This window comes from Eubalaena glacialis, chromosome 6 (genome assembly GCF_028564815.1).
Source record: "Eubalaena glacialis isolate mEubGla1 chromosome 6, mEubGla1.1.hap2.+ XY, whole genome shotgun sequence".
Taxonomy (NCBI): domain Eukaryota; kingdom Metazoa; phylum Chordata; class Mammalia; order Artiodactyla; family Balaenidae; genus Eubalaena; species Eubalaena glacialis.
This window is the reverse complement of record NC_083721.1, coordinates 29,525,520-29,544,668: the sequence shown is the minus strand read 5'-3', so window position 1 is coordinate 29,544,668 and position 19,149 is coordinate 29,525,520.

Here is a 19,149-nt window from a genome sequence, read left to right as displayed (position 1 = left end):
TACTCCTTTATTTCAACATCCAGCACAGCACACAGCACTTGGTGAATAGTTTTCTTTACTGTTTTAGTGTATACAGTGGCCCTCAAGCTTTCCTGAACATGAGAATCCCTTAAGTTGTCTTGTTAAGAAGGTGGATTCCCTGAATACCGCCCCCAGAGGAGGCTGACCCAGCAGGCCTGTGGGCCATTTTTAACAAGCTTCTCCTGAATCTGAGGGAGACAGCCTTACATGACGTTCACATTAAAAATACAAATAATAGCCCAGATCAATTTGCCATCCCTGTTCATTATTTTAGCCACACTTTACACCTCCATGCATACTTCCCAAGGCTCTCTTACAATGTTTTAACTCACATGCATGCCACAGAGATCCCATCAGCACTGTATTTTTTTTACCTAGCCAGAATTGTAAGAAAACTTCAGAGCAGTATTCTCATTATGCCCCCTTAACTATCTCAATTATTGGTTATTTTTTTGCTATTGAGACTCGAGTGGAGAAAGTTGTTTAGAGAAATGTTGAAGGGCAAAATTTGACATTTTCAGCACAAGGGAAAATGTGAAGCCTCCTGGAATAGGACTTAGCCAATACATTCTCAAGTCTGTCTTTTTGCTGGTCTCCAAATATTTTAAATTAGTACAATGATCTCAGAGTCAGGCTCACACCCTGAGAGACAGAGTGATAGCAGAGCAATTAAATGACAAATACGAGTCCTTGAAGGCAGGCATCCACAAAAAAGGTTGTTTGGGGTCAGTTTGAGACATTCTGAAAAGAAGTGGGTATTGCACATAAACACAAATACATGTTTGGGTTTAAATTCTTCACATTTAAAGGTCTACGTGTACTTAATGCACGGTTCTCAGAGCTTTTTTCCCAGAAGATCCAGCTCTCACAGCAAGTAACAAGATCATGACTAATACTTAAGTGAGGCTTATGTAGAAAATGCCATCATTTACAATGTGTTTTTGGTTTTCTTCTTGCTTTGGTCATATTTGTTAAAGAAACCGTGTTTGGTGGTTTAATCATCATCAATAAGTAATTAAGAGAGACTGGGAACACATAACACCATACTATGAGTTAGACAATATAAATTAATCAATAGAAAAGTGATACTTCTGGAAACTTACACTATAAATAAAATAACAGACACACCTGCCACTGATGAGTATGTGAATAAGTAAGAATCTAACATATTGTTCATAAACACAGAGTCGGGTATCTGTTGGGTGGATGCAAGATGAGAGAATTGTGAGTTTGCTCCTTATTTTACATTCTCTAGGTTTTCCAAAGCATGCCCTGATCACCCGAATCCATCCACAGTGTGCTTTTGTTAAGACTTGAAACATGTTAAGACTTGAGATAGAAACCTGAAGAAATAGAAAATGGAAAAGATCAATCTTAGTACAAAGTGACACAGTGTACCCAAGCTTGAGGGGAGAGCAAAGGATCATGGTATTTACTGGTTGTAAATGGGACTGACAGTGGTAAGCCTTGCACGACGATAATGACAAAAAAGAATATAGTGCTCCTGTCCTTATAAAAACTTACAAACTATTGGTGGAGAAGAGCACAACATAAATGCATGTGAATTTTTTTAAAGTATCAGGAACAGGTACACACACGACAGAAGACAGAATGCAGTCCAAATATATTTGTCCAGAAACAAATTTGGACAGAAATAAGTGACCTGGTTTCATGGAAAGGGGTTGGGGTGATGTTTTAGGTGAGGACAACAGCAAATCTTCAAGGAGGGAAATAATAACGGAAGCAGGATGGCAAATAGTTTATGTCTGGCTGCAGAAAGGAGGAGAGAGCAGTGTACCAAGCAAAATCAGAACAGTAAAGTACAGGACAGATAAAGGAAGAGAGTCAGAACATTGTATTTTGACGAAAATGAAAACTAAGCGTTCTTTTCAAGTTATTTGAAGAGGGTGACACAATCAAAAGGATGATTGCAGAAGACCATTCCTTCTGCTTATAACTGGAAGAAGAAGAAGAAGAAAAAAAAAACGACTGAGGTCTGATGATTTTTTAATCCATTCATTTTAAAGCCTACATGGAGGACAAACTGAGATCAAAAACTCAAAAGCACTTCACCACCTTTCATCACATGCCCAGGAGTTCTTGGCAGGAAAAGTGAGGACACCTCTGCACCAGACCATGGCACCTGATTAAAAAAAAACACACACACCCTTCTTCCCTGGAAACAAATAATGTGTCCCACTTGTGCCAAGGTCATTCTGCATGTACAGATGGCTAAGGTGGCTCAGTGCAGCGAACTCTTCTGGCAGAGGGATGCAGATTTCCATCAAATCCTCCCCCTGCTCATGGATATCTGGCCCCCAGCCTTGCTTGCTCCTGACATTGTAGACAAACTGTGTTGCGTTGTTTGTTGTTGTTCTTATTTTTGTTTCCCTAGCCCCGATATCTTCTGTAGCAATTATTAATGGCGACATGTAGGTGAAGCCAACTGAGTATTAACCTCAGAGAGGTAAGGCATCCATCTCTGTCTCCATAGTCAAAGTTGTGTGGTTGGGAGAATCTGTTCACACAGCTCTCCTTGGCTAGGATTCACTTCAGTGTTTGTAATTTCTCTGAAGACCCATTGAGCAACCTGGCCTGAGTTTGATTTGTGCAAAAAAGCCTCTAACTAGGTGAGTCGCACATTGTTTCTGGCTCATTAGAGAGGTTTTGGACAACTTCTTTAATGAGGTTTGACATCTGACTACCACCGCATATGTGACTTTCTTCACCGCGTCACCCTCCCCCCCACTCTCCGTGCCTCCTTTGCTTTTACTCATTTTTTGTGAATGAATCATCTGATCCTGTCCCTTATATGACCATGCGCTAGTTTGATTAATCTCTCTCATCAACCTGCCTTCCTGAATCCTCTGATTAAATCTGGTCTTCTCCCTTCCCCCCTCCATAATGCATGGGACCTTTTAGCAGCTATTAATTATCTAAAAGAACGTTTCTTTCTATCATGTTCAAGTTGGTCACTACAATTTTCTGTCGACCATGTAGCTTCTATTAAAAATTATTAAACCCAATTAAGAAAAGCTTTCCGACACCAAGTTCTAAAAGCTATAAAAATATTCTTTTTCTGTTACATTGACAAACTTGCTAGGCCGAAGGAGGGAGTAGACACAATATGTCTCACCAAAATCCATCCCTTCACCCTGTCCTAAATAGCATACTGTGCTCACCAACAGATGGAAGAAATGTGATTTAAATCAAATTATCAGCAGGTGACTGTAAAATGCTAGGGGTCATTTCCAGGGAGTTTTACTAGTGGGTATTTCCGATCCTAGCAGTCAAAATTCTAGTGGCATTCCACCTATGTTAGACCTTTAAACAATATTAACTATTTTAACAATCCGGCACAATTATTGAAAAGTGACACAATAAATTAATAGTTGCTTAATTCAAAAAAGCCAAACGACTGACTGGACTGATTTTTCACCCATGTGACTGAATCAGTTGGATGTCGGTCATGGTATAGATACTGTCTTCAGTGAATCTGCTCCCCAATTCATTTTCTGATGGCTATGAATTACCCAAAACCAGCTAAAATAAGACATGACCTTTATAAGCTGAAATAGCCTTTGGGTCCAAATAGGATGAAGTAATGGGACGCAGCTCATGTCAATTAGGTAAGAGAAAAGAAAAGATCCAGAGAGAGCTAGACTGACTTGTCTAAGCCAGAAAGGCATTTGAGGTCACAGCTGACCCCACTGGAAACCTGGCATAATCGACATTGTAACTAAGAGAAGCATAATTCCTAGCTGTATTAATAGGTCAATGGCATGTCAGGAAACATGAAGAAATCTTCATGTATGGTCACCAAGCAGAGCTAATGTTCAGCTGGTAAGCACCAGAGTGGCACACAGGCCAGGGTGACCATGCCAATTCGTCAAAGCCCGTCAGTGTTAATATTTAAGATTTTATAATACTGTGTTTTATGAGGAAAGTTAGTGTTATAAGAGAATATTCTTTTGATAGTGATTAAAAGGAAAGAATGATCACTTTATAATTTACTAAAGATACGGACTATAGTTTTGTCTCTATTCTTAATGAGAACCAAGTGCTAGTTATCTCTGTAGCTCTTTGTTCTGATACAGAGAGTTAGGCTAAATAATATTAATGATCACTTCTAGCTCTAAAATTCTGAGTCTAGGGAAACTTGTCTCAGGATTTCTCAAACTAAATAATTTTATATCTAAATTAAAATGTGAGATAAGGTATATGCCATTCATACAAGACTTGTGTCTAAAAAAACCCTGAATTTTAGATATTTAGTAATATTTCACTTTGTACATTACTGCTGTGTGTACACATGGTGAATTGTATGCCTCTCCATAACAGGAAAATGTAAATAAGTAAAATAAAAATAAAAACTTATTGTCACTCAGTAACACTTTTGTTGGGGGCACTAATGTGAACATATAATTTTACCTTTCTGTCTCTTTATTTTTAATCAATATTTGTTTCTTTTTTTTTTTAATTAATTAATTAATTTATTTTGGCTGCGTTGGGTCTTCGTTGCTGCGCGCGGGCTTTCTCTAGTTGCGTTGCTGTGCGCGGGCTTCTCATTGCGGTGGCTTCTCCTGTTGTGGAGCATCGGCTCTAGGCGTGCGGGCTCAGTAGTTGTGGCACACGGGCTTAGTTGCTCCGTGGCATGTGGGATCTTCCCGGACCAGGGCTCGAACCCATGTCCCCTGCATTGGCATGCAGATTCTTAACCACTGCGCCACCAGGGAAGTCCCTCGATATTTGTTTCTGTTTCATTGAAGAGGTTGTGTGCTTGGGGGTGGGAAGGGGTGGATACACTTGTTTGGGTGAAGAGAGGGAAAGTCACCTGAAGTCAAACTTAGAGAATAAAGAATTCTCATTTTACTTTCTATTGCTCAAATGATTGTTCTATATAATCCATTAACCATATCTCATAAATTATAAGGGAGAAAGCTCAGCATTGATATCAAAACTGAACAGATTTTGGTTAGAAACTTTGCTGCAAATGCCAAGCCGCACATTCTTGTTAGGGCAGAACTAGTTGAAAGTACATAGAGCAGGTTTTTTAAAAAGAAAATAAAGCCTCTGCAGGATGTCCCTCTAGTGCAGCTAATCTGTAGAAGTGAAAAACCTCCTGGGCCTGAGCCTTTCTTTTTTGTTTTTGGCCGCAAGGGCTTGTGGGATCTTAGTTCCCTGACCAGGGACTGAAGCCCTGCCCAGGGCAGTGAAAGCGCAGAGTCCCAACCACTGGACCACCAGGGAATTCCCCCTCCTGAGCCTTTCAACAACCCAGTTAAATACTTTCTCAAGCATTGTCCAAGTATTGCCTCAGAGGTTAGGGTTTGGGTTAGGGTTAGGTTGATTAAACTAGGCTTATTAGGCTGTTTTTTTTTTAAAAAATAAGCATATACTTAGTATAAGAAATGGAGAGAGAAGTCAATATAAAGGAAAATAATTTTTATGGTAAACATTTGGCAAGCAAACTAGCTCTCCTGAGTTTATTCATCCATTACATCACACACACACACACACACACACACACACTCACACACACAATGTTCTGAGGAATACCAAATAGAAAGAAACAAAATCAATTCTGGTTAGTAAAACTTCGAATTTCTTTGAGATTCTTTTCTTTTTTAGAAGAGGTGGATGGAGGGAGGGATAAGACATTTTCTTCTAAAGAACGAAGGACTACTGAACATGGGGGATTTATTTAATGTGGAGTTGCAATGACATCTCTTTTTTCAAGGTGCTTCTGGGAGATAATGGCTCTCGTACCTATAATTCAGTGGTTTTGCCTGGCAACATAAAAATGGACCTGGGGACCGATGTTAACACCTTCATCTCTGCATAGCACATGATGATTTTAAGAATAACTCTAGAACATATTTGCTTTCTTCCATTACTCTCTTTTCTAAAATTTTCTTTTAAGGAGTAGACTCTATGAGTATTTTTCCTAACAATATGGCCAATTTTGGGACTTCCCAGGTGGCGCAGTGGTTAAGACTCCAAGCTTCCAATGCAGGGGGCCCGAGTTCAATCTCTGGTCAGGGAATTAGATCCCAAATGCATGCCACAACTAAGAGTTTGCATGCCACAACTAAGGAGCTGGCGAGCTGCAACTAAGGAGTGCGCCTGCCGCAACTAAGACCCAAATAAATAAATAAATAAGTAAAATAGATACTAAAAATAATAATAAAAAAATTAAAATATGGCCAATTTAAAGACAAATGAAAAATAGAAAATATCTCATATTTTCTCTATTACTTGAAAGAATAACTTATAATACCATTTTATTAATAAACACAGTCAAGGTAGGAGAAAATGAATCTCTAGCATAAAATGGGCAGAAGAGTTGGAAAGTAATTCTTTATCTGTATAATAGGTATGATATCATGTCTTGTTTTAAAATAAATTTAAAAATGAGGAAGCAAGTGATTTTTATCATTCTTTTTGACCACCCTAAATATGCTTACCCCAGAGAGAATGAGTACAAGGAGAGAAATCTTGATTCTCAGAAAGTAGATGGTGAGCATTCTCATCTCATCTTTGAATTAAGCTATGGCCTCATCAGCAAAGTTCCCAGCTTCTGCCTCCACCCTGCCTGTTTCCTCTCAAAATTCAGCCCAATACAGTCCTGTTTTTTTATCTTCATTACACTATGATTACAGCCAAATTATAACTTCCTCAATCTGATCTCTTCATGGTGAAGGACAAGAGTCAGATGCTCTTTTTGCCCTTGACCCCTGCCCCCGAGCCTGGAAGCCTAATGCAGTGTGGTTAGGGCACCTGTCCCAGGCACCCTAGTGTACCTTGCACTTCTCCTCTTAAGACAGTGAGCGTGTTTGCTCAACGTCTACCCCTTCTTCAACACTCAATTCTAATTCCACTTACTCCAAAATGCTTCCCCAGGTTTCTCCAACCCAGAATGGCTACCTCCCCTGAATTCAGAGTACTTAGATTCTGCACATGTGAAAAATTACCCTGCCTTTTGATACCTATCAGGTGATATTTCACCTATCAGGTGAATGTGTTTGACATTTCAACTTTGCAATTAGACTGGTGATTATCACAGTTGCCATTTTTGACTGCCTATTACGTGTTAAGGAGCATTTATGTATTTAATAGTTTACATCTAACCTGCACAGTAGTTATTATCTTCATTTTACATAGGAGTAAATGAGGAACAAGAGTTAAATCACTTGCATGGGACTGTAAAAATACTGTGCGCAAACCTGGATTGGAATCTTATATATTTAGAAGGCAGAGATCATTGTTGAAATTCTTGTAGATTCCCTTGGCCATTTTTATAGTGCTTTACCTATATTAGATACTAGAACATTATTTTCTGACTGATTGGCTTTAAGCACTGACTTAAAACTGTCCAGGTTATCATAAGTAATGTTCTACAGTATCAAACAGAACTAATATTTAATGCTATCTAATAGGGCATGGAGTAGACTGGCACTAGACCAATGCAATCAGTGATGATAAGAAAAATAATTCCTGAGGGGGAAAATAAATACTTGCATGGATGCATGATCAAGTATACATGCTTTAGAAATAAGCAATGACTTTGGCCAAGACACTGTCTTCCTCTGAAATGCTAAAGAGCTGGTGAGAAGAGACATTAAGATAAGGAACATGGAAGAATATAAGAACATTCTCTTCAGATCTGAAGAGGAAGATTCAAGCACATCTGAAATAGAGTTTGAAAAAAAAGGTTATGAACAGGGATAATATGAAAATATTTAACAAGTAGGAGAACATGGACATGAACCAAGCAGAACAGACAAAGCAAGCTTTAGAATGGACAACTGGTCCAGCCATCATGTTGTCTGAGCATCATCAGTCCTGGTTATGTGGCTGGCTAAAACACTTTTTGAACAAATGCCTCTTTCATCTTCAGTATGGTTCAACTCTAGTCTGCTGTGATTGTCAGATCCCTGGAATTATCAGACCCTGCAACCAGGCTATGTAGACCATGGTGATTCATTCAGCAGATGTTTACTGATTACCTTTTCTGTGATATGCACTGTACTAGGCACTCAATAGACAAAGACAAACTAGACACCACCTTGCCAGGGAGTCAATGTTCTCACTGACTCTTCCCCAAAAGTTGTCCCTGGTGCAATTCTAGGAACTGTTTTACCATAAAAGGATGAAGATAACATGCTTTCCTAAGAAGTCTATGTCTCAGTTGTGTTCTCTCCATAAGCAGACCCTGAGGTAAGGATTACGTACAATCTTAGCCATGCTTGATTAACAGATACTTCTGCTGGCAATGTGAGAAGTCAAACCCAGTAACCTACTAGTAATTCCTTCTTATTTAGACACTTCAGGCAAAATCAATTTCTATTACCTGCAAACAAAAAGTTTTAACTAAATTATGGCAGTTATTGGGCATGTTTGAGGAACATCATTTTTGTGTATAACTTTCCCCGTACGAGTGGGGGATGGAGAGGACATAGAGGGAAGGCAACCAATGAAGGGTGAATTATTAAGCCAGCTACCACATTGGATGACTAAAATTTAACCCCCTGAGAAACTCGGAATTACCCTGGCCAATTATCCCTCCATGCTCATCAGTTATTAGTGAAGAATTGCCTCTGCAACAAATTCCCAAGGGCAGCCCTGCACTAAAATGCTAATGGTGTTATTTAGGAATCATAGGCTGCCTTCTACTGAAATGTAAAGAGAATTCAAGAGGAAATGGGTGACACTCCGACAATGTCTACTGCCGGATTTTACCTAAAAGTTACAGACCTACTGTAAATAGCACAATAGCTATTGTCAAACAACAAATATCGGAGATATACTTTTATTAAGGCAATATGCTAGTAACTGAGAGACAAGAGATGGCACAAAGTGGTGTTTGTCTATTTCTTCATATTCTACATTATTTAACATTAGCCCCCAATACGACATTTTTTTGCCCTCCAGAAATTTGCAGTCTAATTTTATGGGACAAATTACACACAAAATGGTGTTCCATGAGCATTTATCATAATATATTATACAATTGGCAATTTTTACTTTCAGGCAACAGAATTTAACTGTATCTAATTTATCCAGGAAATAAGAAAGGATTTATTGATTGTTTAGTAGTGTTGACTTTCGGCTCCCCAAAAGACCACCAGAAAAACTGGTTGATTAAGCAAAACTAAGTATATTAGACTTACTGCACTAAAGAAGGTCAATATTTATAGGGTTTGGGGGCCTGGGTATAGTGATTGAAGAGCAAGACAGCAAAGCAGGGAATTATTTGGGCAGAATGTATCATACAGTAGTTTTAGATTAAGTGAACACAGTGAGGTAAGGGCCTAGAAATGAGTCTTGATGAACAAGCTGTTAGTCTTGATTTTCATTGGTTCACAATCTTATCTTCCAGGAACCTGTATATCCTGGAGCAAGTAGCTAGGCAATATTTGCTGGATCGCAGTATTGCCTACAGGGGGACAGGGAATTATGTTGCTTTCAGCTCTCAGTGAATAGTTTACAGGCTCAAAGGAGGAACTGAACAACCAGATCTCCAGAAGGATAAGAACTAGCGTATCTTAGCAAACTCAATGGTATTAACACACAAAACGTCTCTCTAGGACATTGCCATCTGGACACTCAGCTCTTACCACCCTTCATTCCTGAGTATCTCACCTGAAGAATCAAATTCCCAATAGAGTGCCAATCATTGGTCAAGTGTGAACTACATGGCAATCTTGTGGTCGAGAGGGACAGGCTCTAGAGTGTTGTATTCCACAAAAGTCACAAGGAGAAGAGAACAGATAACCTCCCAAAGGAAGAGAAATTAAACAGACAGAAATAAGAGAAGCCCTACAATGATCAAATCTCTCTCATACTCTTTCTCCTCATGAGTATTGAATTTGATTGCAACTGTTTCTTTTTGTTGTTGTTAAAAATTTAACAATTTTTGTTGTTTAAATTTGTTGTTCAAAATGAAAAATTTATATTTTTAAAAATTATTTCTTTCTTCTCCTCTAATTGCTTCCCTACAACAAACCACTGTGGTCAAAACTTGTGAACCCCATGTCTGTAATGTTTTTTCCTGCTCACCCCTTCCTTTCCATCTACCTATAACTGACCTAATCTATTCTTAAATTATGTTCTTCCAAAATTTCTGCAGTTGCATCCTGCATGTTCTTTGCATTTATGGAATCTCTTGTCTACTTCCAGTTAAATAATCTCAAAGCATAGTGGTGATTCTTTCATTTGCAACTTTTCCTAATTCACTTATTCCCCGTTCCCTATCACGTTAAGTGTCACACACTCTGTTCTCACCTTAAAGGTCACTTGTAATGGCCAACAGCTGTCCATGTGGACTTACATACTACTCACCTTCATGTACGCTTTGCTCTAACCAACCCCTTAGCAATGTTCCCTGGGTACTCCCTATGCGTTCTTAACTCTAAACTCCTTGAGAACACAATGCATGCCTGATTCACGTTTATATTCCCCAAATACTTAGCACAGTCCCTTTTGTTGCAGTTTGAGTGACTACTCTGGTGAATTGAAAATGATTGCCTAAATGCTACTTTGAAAAACATCATGAGGCCAAGTTCAGGATGAGTAGGAAGGAATGTTATGACTGCTTATTAATGTCTGTTGTGGGCAGTGTGTGTGTGTGTGTGTCAGGGGGACAATACCAGTATCTGTCCTTGGCACTTTCCATCTTTTACTGCATATTAACATTTGTGAAATGAAGTTCTCCAAGAATTTAGAATGAAGAAATCTCAGGAAAGCCCTCTTTGCTTCTCCTTGGTTTGAGAAGTAAGATGGCCTCTGTCTACAGAGCCTAGTAATTGTTAGTGAGACCCAAGAAGATAAGATTATAAATCAAGAAAGAACTGTGCAGTTTGCTTTAGGAAAATTCCTGCAAACCAACTTGTCTGGGCAAATACTTCGCTCTCTTATCAGGACAATAGATTGCTCACCTGGGCAAACAGCTCACTTACCAAATTTCAGTTAACTTGTCAAGATTCACTTCAAGACTCCCCCCCGCCCCTTAAGTTCATCATAAACTATTATGTCACAAATGTTGCCCAGGTCCATTCATTTCTCCACCATGAACCACCCACCCTAAGACCCACTTAAACCCAGATTCCAAACCCTATAAATACCCTGTCCTGACATTTGCCTTCTTGAGACACTACCAAGATTCAATAAGGTAGTGTTCTCCCTTACTTCAGTAGGTTACCAAACTTAGCTTCGTTTGTCAACATATTTTGTGTTGGATTTTTAGGGCATTGATACTTGATATTTGACTTAAGGAATACCACAAAACACTGGGGATAAAGTCAAGAAATTGAGAACCCCTGGGTGAGTGTTGAGTTGTAGCTTTCTTGTTCTTTCAGGGACACTAACTTGAAGAGGTATTTTGTAAAGCAACATGACATTTTTGCACATCTATACAATGCAAGGAAAAGAAGATCATTAACCTTAGACACTGTCACTGTCAGGCACACAAGTCCAGTTGATTCTAGAATCCAATCATGCAGAGTTTTTCAAACTATGATATATACAAGAATATCAGAGGGGCTTGTTTAAAATGCTGATAAACGCCCAACTTCCAAGCCTTATTCAGAGGTCTGTGGCAGGGCTCAGGCATCCACATCTCAAATAAGCTGGCAAGTGATTCTAAGGCAACAGGATTTCTCACCATGCTCTTAGAATCCAGAACCTACCTGAAGTCCAGTCACCCAAAGCCATTTCTACCACTAGTCAATTCCCTCAGTGGTTATTTCATCTAAAATTCAACTTTCTTTTGACTATTGTTGTATTCATTTGGCTGTCCTTTTGTTTTTCATCTTTTTGATACTCTAAGGATTTCATATAGAATGGAGGGAGGGAGGGAGGAAAAGAGATAAGATAGAGACAGAAACAGAGAGAGAAAAAGAGAGAGAGAGTCATCTTGTCTAATTTTATTTTTCTGTTTTCACATTTTGTATATTTTACAGATGACGGTAATTTATTTTCATCTTGTATATTGACTTTTGTGTTTGTATTGAAAACTTGTTTAAACCAGGCTTTGGAAGACGTTTCCTTAAAAAATATAGTGTTTCTAGCAATCTCAATTTAATGATAAAGACATAAAACATGAATTACAATCTATTGTCCTGCAATATGCATAATGATACTTGAAGAAAATATAGTAGATTTATCAAGTATTCATTTGGTTTTAGGAGATGCATTCTGTTAACTAGCTTATTATATGGATGTCAGAAATCATTTCTCCTTTCCCATAACAAACGTTTGACTTTGCATAAGAAATAAAGAAAAATAGATCCCCTACCCCAGACATACACTGAGGGCTAGAAGGACAGTAAAGAGGAGGGAAAAATGGGGAAGCACTGCAAGTTACTGAACGGCAGCCTTTCCTTCTTGAGTTTTCCTAAGGCCAGCCCCTCGAGCCCTGTTTGAACTCAACTCTTAAAAGTAGTTCTTCTGGACAAAGGATAAGTGATGGAACATTGTAATCTAAGTTTTATTTATATCTATATGACTAAAGCAGCTGTTAACAACTTTTTTCTTGGAAAAGCCAATGCCTTATGTTGTTCATCCTGACAAATGCAAAAAAAAAAAAAAAAAGAAAAGAAAGAAAAAAAGAAAATGACAATATTTACACAACAAAGATAGTACCTTTCTTGCAAAGCAGCGTGTTTCCCCAAATACCTTTTTTAACCTCTTTGGATAAGATTTTATTGTTAAGTTTATTGGACACCAGCTTTTCCAGGTGCATGCCCTTATTTTATTCATTTAGCAGGAACTGGACCAATCAAACTTGCAATAAAACTTTTTGCATTATGGTTGGATTGGGTGATTGGTTTAAAATATATATACTTTCTAGCTTTTATAACATGTAAGCCAGATAAACTGTTAATGCTTTAGAACTCTCTAGGCTGTATGAATGATGGAGATTTCTGTGTTATCCCTGATAAACTTGAGGATACAGAAAACAGTTTTAATCCTCTTTTTATACTATGCCTGTCTGTCTGCAGAGCAAGTTCAGAGAATGGCTATATGGCAGGAGCAGCCAAGGGCTTAATTTTCAAAGCCAGGTAATTTGATGTGGTCACATATTTTTAATCTATTTAAAATATAAAATAACTAAATAAGCTGATAAAGTGACTGTTATACTTAATGAAAAAGAGTTTTTTATAGGCTGAATTCAGGCCAGGTGAAATTTCCATTTGTTAGCACTGTTGCCATCCAAAGTGTCAACATTTAGTAAAATTTTATCTTTCATTAAAAATAAACCAGTATTCCCAATAGTGCAATTAAAGGTATTCAAAGAAAAAAAAAAAAAAGAAAAAAAAAATAAACCAGTATTTTTTATGCAAGAAGGGACAATGACAGCTATAGCCAGAGCCAATCTTTTAATTGTACCTTAAAGTGTTCTGTCGCCTATAGTTAATGTCTTCACTTCAGATTTATGCTTTGGATTATATTCAGCCAGATGCATTTCTTCTAATTACAATCAGGATGTGTCTATATGAAGTGGAAAATGTGAGCAATTATTTCAATTGTCCAAAAAAATAAAAGTGAATTCAGCTGAAAATATGCAAGTAAGTGGTGTAGAATGAGGTATATTTGAGGTGGAGATTCTATTAAATCACCCCCAGTTCTCTGTCTTACTTTTGTAAATACTTTCTTTTTGTTTTTATTTTCTTACAGTTTATGGATTTGTGAATCTGGCTATAGATTTTTTTAAATCATCTTGAGGCATTTTGTTTATAAACTAGTCATGCATAGCAAGGATATCTGTGCCTTTATACCCTACTCTCAGAAAAGTAAAGATTTCTATGAGTGCATGATGGCAAGTATGCCCTGCAAAACCTGTTGGCAATGTCCATAGAAATAAAGCAACACTCAAAGGAACCAGTTTCTCTTTGCCATATAAATGAATGGCATTCAGAGGCATTCTTTATGTGAAGGAAGTATGAAGGCAAATACATCCTTCTACCCACATTATCCCCACCACAGTTCAAACTACCCGCCCTGTGTCTCATTTCCTTCAGAGTCCTGGGAGGTAACTGATTTGTTAACTTCTGGTCACCTTACCCCTCACTTCCTGGTGTTTTGTTTTAAGCCAGTGTTTGCAACATAACATCACCAGGAGCTTTTAGAAACACATCTCTTGTTGAGATGTGTCTCATCTCAAAACTACTGAGTCAGAATCTGCATTTTAATAAGATCCTCAGACCTTTGTAAGGACATTAACATTTGAGAAACTCTGAGTTAGATCTCATTAAGCCATAGTCTGACTAGCTATCCTCTAATTAAACCACACTCTAATTGGAAATACAGAAAAAGGGCTTCTCATACTCTGGTACATTTCTGTAATTCCACATGAGATCTGGGTTCACTTTTCCTGACCCTCTATCATGTCTCAACAGAGCTGGGATATTTTCAGTGTTTTCTCCTGACATGGATAACTTGTTACTCCAAATGCATGGCTCTTCTAATGATGAGAATTTGGGACACCAGTAAGGACAGGGACAGGGAAGGCTTTTGAAGTCATTCCTTAAATCATATCGTGTAAACAATAATGGAACCTACCTACATGTGAGGAAAGTCTTGTTCATATTTGCTTCCCTTGTAAAGGAAATAAATCAATCATAACTCAGCCAGTTCTCTTATATTGCAGGCTAGTCTTGACAGTGCCTTTCAGGATAATTTCTCTGCCTAGATTTTCATGACAAGTAGCCTGGGTCTCTCCATTTTGTGTTGATTCTGAACTTCTTGATATTATCCTCTAGGTTCTTAGACTAAACATAACTTTGATCCTCAGAAGTCCATTGCTTCTTTTTACTTTAGGGAAATGATGAGTAATTATTCATTCCAGCAATGAAAATAATTCTGCCAAGAGAAATTCACTCTCACTTTGCCCAAGCTGAATAAATATAGGTAACTCTACAGTCCCCCTCACCTTTATACCTCCTGAGAATAGTTCTTTTCTTTCCCTCCTCTCCATTCTCATCGTCACTGTCACAGCCTGTGTTCTTATCATTTCTAATGTAGACTATTGCTATTGTCTCCTATAGTTAGTATCTCTGACTCTGATTGCAAGCCTTCCTCTTCACTCCCCACACCTTCTAAAATATGCATCTGATCACCTCACATTCTGTTCCAGAATTTTTCAATGGCTCCCACATTGTCTGCTCAATGATAAACAGACCCATTTGTTAGTCACGCAAGGGTTTGCTTGGTCAGGCCATTGCCTTTCTGTGCAGTCTCCTGTCCCCTTCATCATCCTTTCTGCATAAACACCAGAAATAAGTTATCTTATAAGCTCTCTTACACCTCGATTCCTTCACCTAGAATGCTCTCAAACTTTTATGACTTTAGTACTTACTCATCCATCAAGTCTCAATTCGAACATTGTTTCTGTGAAGCCATTCTTGGTGTACTCCAGAAATGTTAAATTATCTTCCTACGTGTCTATTGTACTTTATATATCCCTCTATTACAGCATATTTTTATAACTGCCCATACACTAGAATAAAACACATTGAGGGCAAGGAAAATCTCTTTTCATTCTTTAATTCCAAGTTCCTGGTAAAGAGAATAGTTGCAGAGCTCAATAAGTATTACAGATTGAACGGGATGCACTTATATAAGAATTCAACAGACAGAAGGTGATAGATTTATAGGCATTGGGAAATGAAAGCTGAAATACCAAATTTCTCTCTCAAATCTGTAGTCAACAAGCATATATTGTGTATAGAGAGAACTTTATACTTGTTGCTGGGCAGGCCATATAAACTCATTCGACATATACCTATTTAGTGTATGTCAGCATTGTTCTGGGCATTTGGGAAACAAATATAATCTGAGATATAATAATACCCTGAGAGGTACAATCCCTATCCTAAATTGTCTGCATTGCATTGAAAATAAGAGTTCATTAAACCATATTCTGATCAACTGTGCCTTAATTAATCTGAACTCAGATTAAGAATGTATAGCACAGGGAACTCTACTCAATATTCTTACATGGGAAAAGATTCTGAAAAAGAATAGATATATGTATATGTATAAATGAATCACTTTGCTGCATACCTGAAACTAACACAACATTGTAAATCAAATACACTCTGATATAAAATAAAATAAAAAAGAATGTAAAAGAGAGCTCTTTCAACTCATTTATCTTTTGGTAGTTTATTATAGTACTCAAACCTCAACTTGCATATTAATGCAGATTCTGATTCATTACATCTCGTGTGCAACCTGAGATACCCCATTTTGTAAGAAGCTCTCAAGTGATGCCCATACTACTTGTCCGTGCACCACACTTTTTTAAACAAAGATTTAAGGTTCAAGGACAATCCTGAACCTTCCTAGGAATGAACTGTTCTCATATTGCCAAAGCTCCAGAGTACCCTCACTGTGGTCTTCAGATCCATGGATCAGAGTGTGGTAATGATAGAGCAAAGCTACCATGTGGGGTGCTGTACCAGGGAGGTGTAGACACAGTGCTTTCAAAGAAGTTCTTGGGTCCATCTACCCGTGAGCAGGTGCAAGGAAACAAAGAGGAAAGGGTAGTTGGATGATATTGAAAGTGGTTTCAGAAAGCTGTAGTAGCAGCATTCCAGAAATTAAAGCTGGTCCCTACCTAGCATAAGTGACGGGAAAAAACAAGTACCTCTGGATAGTAACAAACTTATTTTGAATAGACATGTCCTTGCCCAGCTTCTGTAGGACAACACTTTACATAGATTCCTTTGCATTTCTCACAACACCGAAGATAGTGCTCTGCATAAAATAAAGGTTAGATATATGTGGAATGAATGAACGAATGCATGAATAAATGAATTTTCTTTATTTTACAAGATAATTGGAAGCTTTCAGGATTTACGTGTCTTATCTGACCTATTAGCTGTGGAAGGTGGTCTAGGCTTTATTCAAATACTATTAATAAGCATTGAGTTATGCTGGTTTCTGTGAGATAAAAAAATTCAAGAAAAGTACACATCATATAAACTGCCTTTTAACTGAGTGGGATGGCTGGCATTTAAGCACTGTGGTTTTTACATTCTGTGCAGGTTGTTTGCCACAGTCTAGCTGAAGTTTAACATTAAATAATGTTAAGTACATGAATTGGGGGGAGAATCTGCATTTATATTTCATATGGTTTGTTACCCAAATAGAATTGAGTGGCTACGTTTTAAATTTTTTTCGTCTCTTACTTTGTTAATCATTCCGAACACATTTGTTCCATTCCATAAATATGAGCAGCTTACCTTCCCCCTTTGTGAAATCACTGTTAATCATTTTCGAATGTCTGCATTATCCCACTTAAACCGTTCCCCTGTGGTTTTACAATTCCTTCTGTGCACTAATCCAGCCAGAGGAATGATGTGCAAACAAGCATATATAGAGAAGCAAATAGGTTCTTCTTGTGAATCATCATTGTAAGCCTCGTCAGCAACATTAGAGTTTGTCGAATTGTTATTTAAGAGTCAAATAAATCTATAGATAGAGCATCTGAGCCAATGGGCTTGAAATTTATCCAAGTGGTGATATAAGCCTGATATAAGATAGAAGATCCTATCCATCCCCACTTCTTGAACCTAACCCTAATCTTGACTAATAAGACATTAATATTAAAACTTGATCATGGTTAAAGAATAATTGCGAACATATGAGACATATAATGGAAAGAGAAAATGTATATAATTTTCTAAGACCTATGTCCCTCTTACTACCCAAACGTACCTCAGGTGACAAAGGATTGCATACGTCCATGTAATTGTTTCATGAACAAATACATCACTAAATATTGCCAAATATCTGCATGGAGTATAGAAACATCTCATCAGTTACCTGGATATTTCTGAAATATCTGGATGTTTGGTGTTAAATGAGCAAAATATCTAGATATTTATCATTCTGTGTGAGTGTTTTATATTTTGTACACAACTACCTGAATATGTATTTTGGACAAAATTTTTATCTGGCTTTTGGGATTACATAGTTATAACATCATGTATCAATTCAATTTTATTTTATGAATAAATGCTACAATTTACTTGATTGGTCAATTAAGGATATGAGCATTCAGGTCTACACTGACACCATATAGATGCTAACCCAGTTTTACCTGATAACAGTTCACTGGGGCTAGGGAAGGAGGCAGAACAGGAATCCTGACTAGGGATACATCCCATTTGTTCATTTTCTTTCTAACCATCCTCTGAGATACTAAATAGGAAAATGTATTCAAGGATAATAATAAAATAAGAAGCTGACTAAATGCCAAAAGTATCAATACCACACTTAAATCCTGAAATAAAACCTTTCTCTTCTCCATCAGTTAGGACACAGACAACTTTTTCATCTCAATAATGCTTACTCTCTTTTTGCCAAAATTCTAAACACTCCTTTTCTGTTCTGCATGTCTAGGGTCCTTACAGTGATGTCATGCTATGATTATGCTCAGGTGTGGGTGATTAGGAAGGGAAAATATTCCCTTATTGCTTTCTCCTTGCTTTGTGGAAATCACAAGAGGATGTTAAAGATTATCACGTGTATTATGCCATGCCTCTGTCTGTTAGACAGCCCACTTGACAACCATCATAGGAGAAATTGATCCAAACGTGAAATATACCACTGCTAATTGTCATCATCACTGTATATTGAATACAGAAATAGGATACACACATAAACTGAAGTCCCATTAATCTCTGACGGTGTCCTGAATTCTCATGTTCTTTTTCAACCTACAGCACCACTGGCATAAACTCATACTGCTGCTCTTATCTCTGCTGAAGTCTTTTATAGACAACCATATTCTATGATTTACACCTCATTATAAAAATCAAATTTCTTGGCTGTCAGAAAGAAATGAAGTGCAGCAAGCTAGGAACTAGTTCTCTGACATACTGAGATGGCAGATCAGCCTGGAGGTGGAACTCCCAAAACAGAAAGTTGGAATTATAGATACCACCTACATTCATTCATAAATAGAAGAAATAATGATGGCACAGAACAGTGATTTTCAAGTCGTGGTGCAAAAGATTCTAAATAGTATTTTAATTAAAAAAATTTGATGTATGACTGAAGATATCAAACTTCACCAGGATTCATTTCCTTCTTGCAGCATAAATTAATTTCACA